Source organism: Macaca thibetana, chromosome 4 (genome assembly GCF_024542745.1).
Source record: "Macaca thibetana thibetana isolate TM-01 chromosome 4, ASM2454274v1, whole genome shotgun sequence".
Taxonomy (NCBI): Eukaryota; Metazoa; Chordata; class Mammalia; order Primates; family Cercopithecidae; genus Macaca; species Macaca thibetana.
Window position 1 is genome coordinate 114,145,539 of NC_065581.1, and position 6,000 is coordinate 114,151,538.

Genomic DNA, 6,000 nt, shown 5'->3' on the forward strand with positions numbered 1-6,000 from the left:
CTATCGCTAGGACAGCACCAAGCCATCATGACCCAAACACCTCCCACCAGGCGCCACCTCCAACATTGGAGATTATATTTCAACATGAGATTTGAAGGGGACAGATATCCAAACAGCAGATGTGCCAGAAACTTGTGTAAAGAATTATGTTGATCCTATAAATTACAGTATGTTGAAAATGTAGAGAATGGAGGTGAGGTGCAGTGGCTCATGCCTGTAATCCCAACACTTTAGGAGGCCGAGGTAGGTGGATTGCTTGAGCCCAGGAATTGGAAAGTAGCCTGAGCAACATAGTAAAACCCATCTCTACAAAAAATACAAAACTTAGCCAGGCATGATGGCGCACGCCTATAGTCTCATCTACTCTGGAGGCTGAGGTGGGATGATCACTTGAGCCTGGGGAAGTAGAGGTTGCAGTGAGCCAGGATTGCACCACTGCACTCCAGCCTGGGTGACAGAGTGAGACCTTGCCTCAAAAAAAAAAAAAAGTAAAAAAGTAAAGAAGACATTTCTTTCTAGCTTTCATAAGTAAGATAAATGAAAAATCTATTGACATGTGTTGCATACAGACTGTTTGAAAAACCAACCACATTATAACATTGTATGTCATGGCACAGCAATAACGTTATAGCCTAGAAAATAAACCAAACACTAAGTGTACCTGGTGTATCTCATGTAGACAGCAAAGCACTATGCTGTTGATTCAAATCCTCAGTGCCATTAACCTCCTCTGCCCCAACGGCCCAACCCACAGAAAAAGAATATTGTAAAATATTCCACAGATGCCCTTTGGCTACCTGAGCCCTGACGAAGTTAGAAAGAGAATTTATAGTTGAAAGCCCAGAAATGTGACAGCCTGTAATGAATGAGGATAAGCCTCAAGGTGCCTCCCAAGCTGTCACTGCAGTGACAGTAGAAATGCAATTGTCATCACAGACATCCCTTCAGAAAGTAAAAAGTCTAGTAAGTTTCTGAATCTATTAAGCCAAGGAATATGGAGTCTTTCTGAAAAACAGGGTAAGAGTTTAATTTACCTATTATGCTTCTTCTTCTATTTTGTCCTTTAAAATCAGACAGGCAGCGCAAGGAACAAGCCAGACCCCACACCTGGGTAGGATCAGCTGGGCCGTCTGCAGCTGCCAATCCTGGAATGCAGTTGAGGGTTGGTTCCTGGCCTGAGATAAGCTGCGAAGGGGTGAACTGTGTCCCTCTTCCTAATTTCCAGGCCACCCACCTCCCCAGGTGCCTACTCCAGGTGCCTCGTCTTTCTACCACTGCCATTTGCCGGCAGAGTTTCCTGCGAGGCCCCAATGCCACAATTCCTCCCCTGCCCTCTCCTCCCTTTGCCAGTCCTCTTCCTGCTCCTCTGGGACCAAGGCAGCAGCTCGTGATGGACTAACCCAGTGGTGTGATGATGACAAAAGGCAAAGGCCTGGGCTGGGTTGGACAGTCCTCTGGCCCCCAGTCTATGACTTCCTGGAACCTCAGAATGTGGCTTCATGTGGAAAGAGGATCATTGTAGATGTAATCAGTTAGGCTGGGGTCCCATGGAGTAGGGGGGCCCTCAGCCCAAGTGACTGGTGTCCGCATCAGAAGAGAAGGGACACAAGCACAGACACACATGGAGGATGACTACATGACGAGGCATGGAGAGTGTCATGGGATGACAGAGGTGAGATGGGGGTGACGCATCGACAAGCCAGTGAACGTCAAGGCTGCTGGGAAGCAGCGTAAGCTGGAGAGAAAGGAAGAACCCATCCAAGGTCCTCAGAGGCAACGCAGCCCTGCAGACACCTTGATTTTGGGCTTCCTGCCTCCCGAACCATGAAAGGATAAATCTCTGTTGTTTGAAGCCACGCAGTTTGTGGTGCTTTGTTAGTCCGGCCTCAGGAACTAACACAGAGCCTTTACAGGGCCATGTGTACCTGGCTGCTAATTGTGGCCACCTACAGATTGGCGTGGAAAATAAGTTTCATTCCAAATGATAACTCACATGGCTTTGCAGGGGCCACTTAGCTCTCTGTGTGGAGAGGGGCTCCAGGGCCCGGTCCAGCGTCAGGAAAGAAGCGTGCTGCAGGCAGCGTTAGTGCTGTCTGCCATGAGCGCAGAACAGAGAGCCACAGTCTCATGGCCTGAAATGCCAGCCCCACTGGGGGCACTCCCCAGGGCCCACAGCCTCACACTAACAATCACCCGCTCTCCTACTGTGTTGAAATGTTTTCTGTTTTTCATGTTATAGGAGAAAGAGAAAATGAATACAAAATAGTGCACTTAAAATTAGGAGTAATCTTTTTCAAATGTCAGTATTCTAGAAGTCTAATTTTTTATTTAATGTTTTTTGTAGAGATGGTGGTTCACCATGTTGCCTAGGCTGGTCTCAAACTCCTGGGCTCAAGTGATCCACCTGCCTCAGCCCTCCAAAGTGGCTGTGATTAGAGTTGTGAGCCACTGCACCCAGCCTTTTTTCTTTTGAGTGAAATTATTAATCTTTCTACAAATACACTGAAGGTCAGCTTGTTTCTTATTAACAGATCCTAGGCCCAGTATGGAGGTATATGTAAAAGAATATTAGAGAAGGGTCCTGAAGAAAAAGACTGACTTATAACAGTTTAAAGACTTAAAATATAAAGTCAAAGTGGTTTCAGAAAATGTGTGGCCTGAAAAGATGCTTTGTTTGTTTGTTTTTTTGAGACAGAGTCTTGCTGTATTTTCCAGACTGGAATGCAGTGGCATAATCTCAGCTCACTGCAACCTCAGCCTCCTGGGTTCAAGCGATTCTCCTGTCTCAGCTTCTCAAGTAGCTGGAATTACAGGCATGTGCCACCACGCCTGGCTAATTTTTGCATTTTTAGTGGAGAAGGGATTTCGCCACGTTGACCTGGCTGGTCTTGAACTCCTCACCTCAGATGACCCACCGGCCTCAGCCTCCCAAAGTGCTGGGATTACAAGTGTGAGCCACAGCACCCGGCCTTGAAAAGATGGTTTTTATTTTATTTTTTATTTTATTTATTTATTTATTTATTTATTTATTTATTTATTTTTAGACGCAGTCTCGCTCTGTCGCCCAAGCTAGAGTGCATTGGCGTGATCTCGGCTCACTGCAAGCTCTGCCTCCCGGGTTCATGCTATTCTCCTGCCTCAGCCTCTCCAGTAGCTGGGACTATGGGCGCCCGCCACCATGCCTGGCTAATTTTTTGTGGTTTTAGTAGAGATGGGTTTTTACTGTGTTAGCCAGGATGGTCTTGATCTCCTGACCTTGTGACCCACCCGCCTCGACCTCCCAAAGTGCTGGGATTACAGGCGTGAGTTACCGTGCCCGGCCTTGAAAAGATGGTTTTTAAACAACAGAGTTTAGATGATGAAATCTCTGAAGAAAACAGAGAATGGGTTTGGCTTATGACATTAGCTCAGTGACCCCCGTGCCTGGCATGGTATATGGAAAGCAGAAGGTTTAGCAAATAAATACCTGACTCCACATGCTAATTTGTTTAAACAGTTTACAGATAATTGGACACCAAATGCTATTTGGGCATTAAAATATCATCTTGATAACCTGGAACTGCTCTATACTGTTTTTCCACTCAGTTTATTAAGAGGAAGACATTGAGAATCTCTTCAGCATTCTGAAAGTTGCTATTCAAGGAAGACATGAATATTGCTGCATGGGACAATGGCAATGCTTAAACAGCCCTTCCCTAATGCCAGCCCCCGTCATACCTGCTCTACATCTACTACTGTTCAGTCCTCAGGACAGCTCATCACTTTGCAATCGAGGCCATAGAGGCACTGAGAAGTCAGGTAACTCTCCCAGACACAGCTGGTGAGGGCAGAGCCATCCAGGGCAGCCCCTGTGCCATGTAGCCTCTCCTCAGAAGCCGTTCCTCCAGTCAGCATCTACGAAGGGCCCACTGTGTGCAAGTCCCCCATCTGCCATCACACAGAGACAAAGAAGCACCAAGGAGGCTCCCCAGAGAAAGCTCTTCCGGGTCACGGCCCCTCACATTCCTCCAAACCCGAATTCTGGCCCTCCACAGCCTCCTCCCTCAATCCGATCTTCACACTCAGCAGGCTCTCACTCACCCAGTGTCTCTCTCTCCCTGTGTCAGGCAGGTACAGGGAATCATCAAACTCACACGATGGGGGCAGGCATGGTGGCTCACACCTGTCATCCCAAATACTTGGCCGACTGAGGTGGAGGATTGCTTGAGCACAAGAGTTCAAGGCGGCACTGAGTTATAACTGCCACTGCACTCCAGCCTGGATGACAGAGTGAGACTGTCTCAAAAACAAAAAAACAAAAAAAGCTGCACCCCGAACAAGATGTGAACCATGGTGTAGTTGGGAACAACCTGGAGTTTTGGCTGCTCTTCCTCAGGAGGAAAGTGAATGTTCGCAAACAAATTAATTTAGCTTGTTTTAAAAGCTGAACTGCTTGTTTACTTAGACAGCTGTCTTGTCAGATGTCAAAATTCCCCTGGACATGGCTAGCATGGCTGGGATTGAAAGGAAATGTTAACCACACAAGCAAGAAGATGGCAGTGATGGCTCTATTTGCAGGACCAAGACTGATGACTTCCTGATACGGTTTGGCCGTATCCCAACCCAACTCTCATCTTGAATTGTAATCCCCATAATCCACATATGTTGAGGGAGGAACCCAGTGGGAGGTGATTGGATCACGGGGGTGGTTTCCCCACGTGGTTCTCGTGACAGTGAGTTCTCAGGAGAGCTGATGTTTTACAAGGCAGTTTTCCCTGTTCTTGCATGCTCTCTCTCTCTCTCTCTCTCTCACCTGCTACCACGTAAGACGAGCCTGCTTCCCCTTCCACCATAATTGTAAGATTCCTGAGGCTCTCCAGTCATGCAGAACTGTGAGTCCATTAAACCTCTTTTCTTTATAAATTTCCCCATCTCAGGTATTCCCGTTTTTGTTTTGTTTTGTTTTGTTTTGTTTGAGATGGAGTTTCACTCTGCCACCCAGGCTGGAGTGCAGTGGGCTCACTGCTGCAGCCTCCACCTCCTGGGTTCAAGCGATTCTCCTGCCTCAGCCTCCGAAGTAGCTGGGACTACAGGTGCCTGCCACCACACCTGGCTAATTTTTTGAGTTTTTAATAGAGATGAGGTTTCACCATGTTGACCAGGCTGGTCTCGAATTCCTCACCTCAGGTGGTCTGCCCACCTCGGCCTCCCGAAGTGCTGGAATTACAGACGTGAGCCACTGCACCCAGCCAAGGGTATTTCTTTATAGCAGTGTGAAAATGGCCTAATACACTTCCTTTAGCCAAAACTCCTGGAGGTTACAGTACATTTTCTGTGTGTACGTGAGAAATTAGAATGGGATTTAGGGAATTTGCTAATGGGACTATTTACCAGATGTGGTCAAGATAATATGTGGATCACATTTTTCATGGACTCTTGAAACTGCCCCCAGGACACCTCCCAGGCCGTAGCTAGGTAGCTGACCCTTTATCTGCATTCAGTAATATCTGAAAGCTATTCAGAAAAACCTGAATCAGCGTTTATTTCTGAATAAACATTTGAAAACCATTAATTTTTCTGGGAAATCAGTAGCAGCATCAGCAGATCATGCCCGAGTTTTGTGGGGCACTTCCCTCCATCTGGCCTGGAAGCCACATGTTCTGCTTATACACCTGCTTGTGTGTCAGCTACACAGTGTGCGTTCGTTAGAAAAAGCTAACTGCCATGGCAGAGACCCAAAATCTGTAATGGCTCCACCACCATAGAAGTTTATTCGGTGCTCACATATTAGTTCTAAATAGATGCACAGCCGTCCTCCACGTAGTCACTTACGAAGAGGCCCAGGCTCAGGAAAGCTCTGCTATCTTCACCTTTTCAAGTGGAAAACGTTCTTGTAACTCCAAGTTGAAAGTCAAGTGGCTCTCAAGGTAGCCCTGGGTGTTGAAATCAAGTCTTCAGCAAAGGGAAAGCCCAGGAGACAGCATGGGTGGGGTTTCTTAGGCCAGGTCAGGAAATGGTATC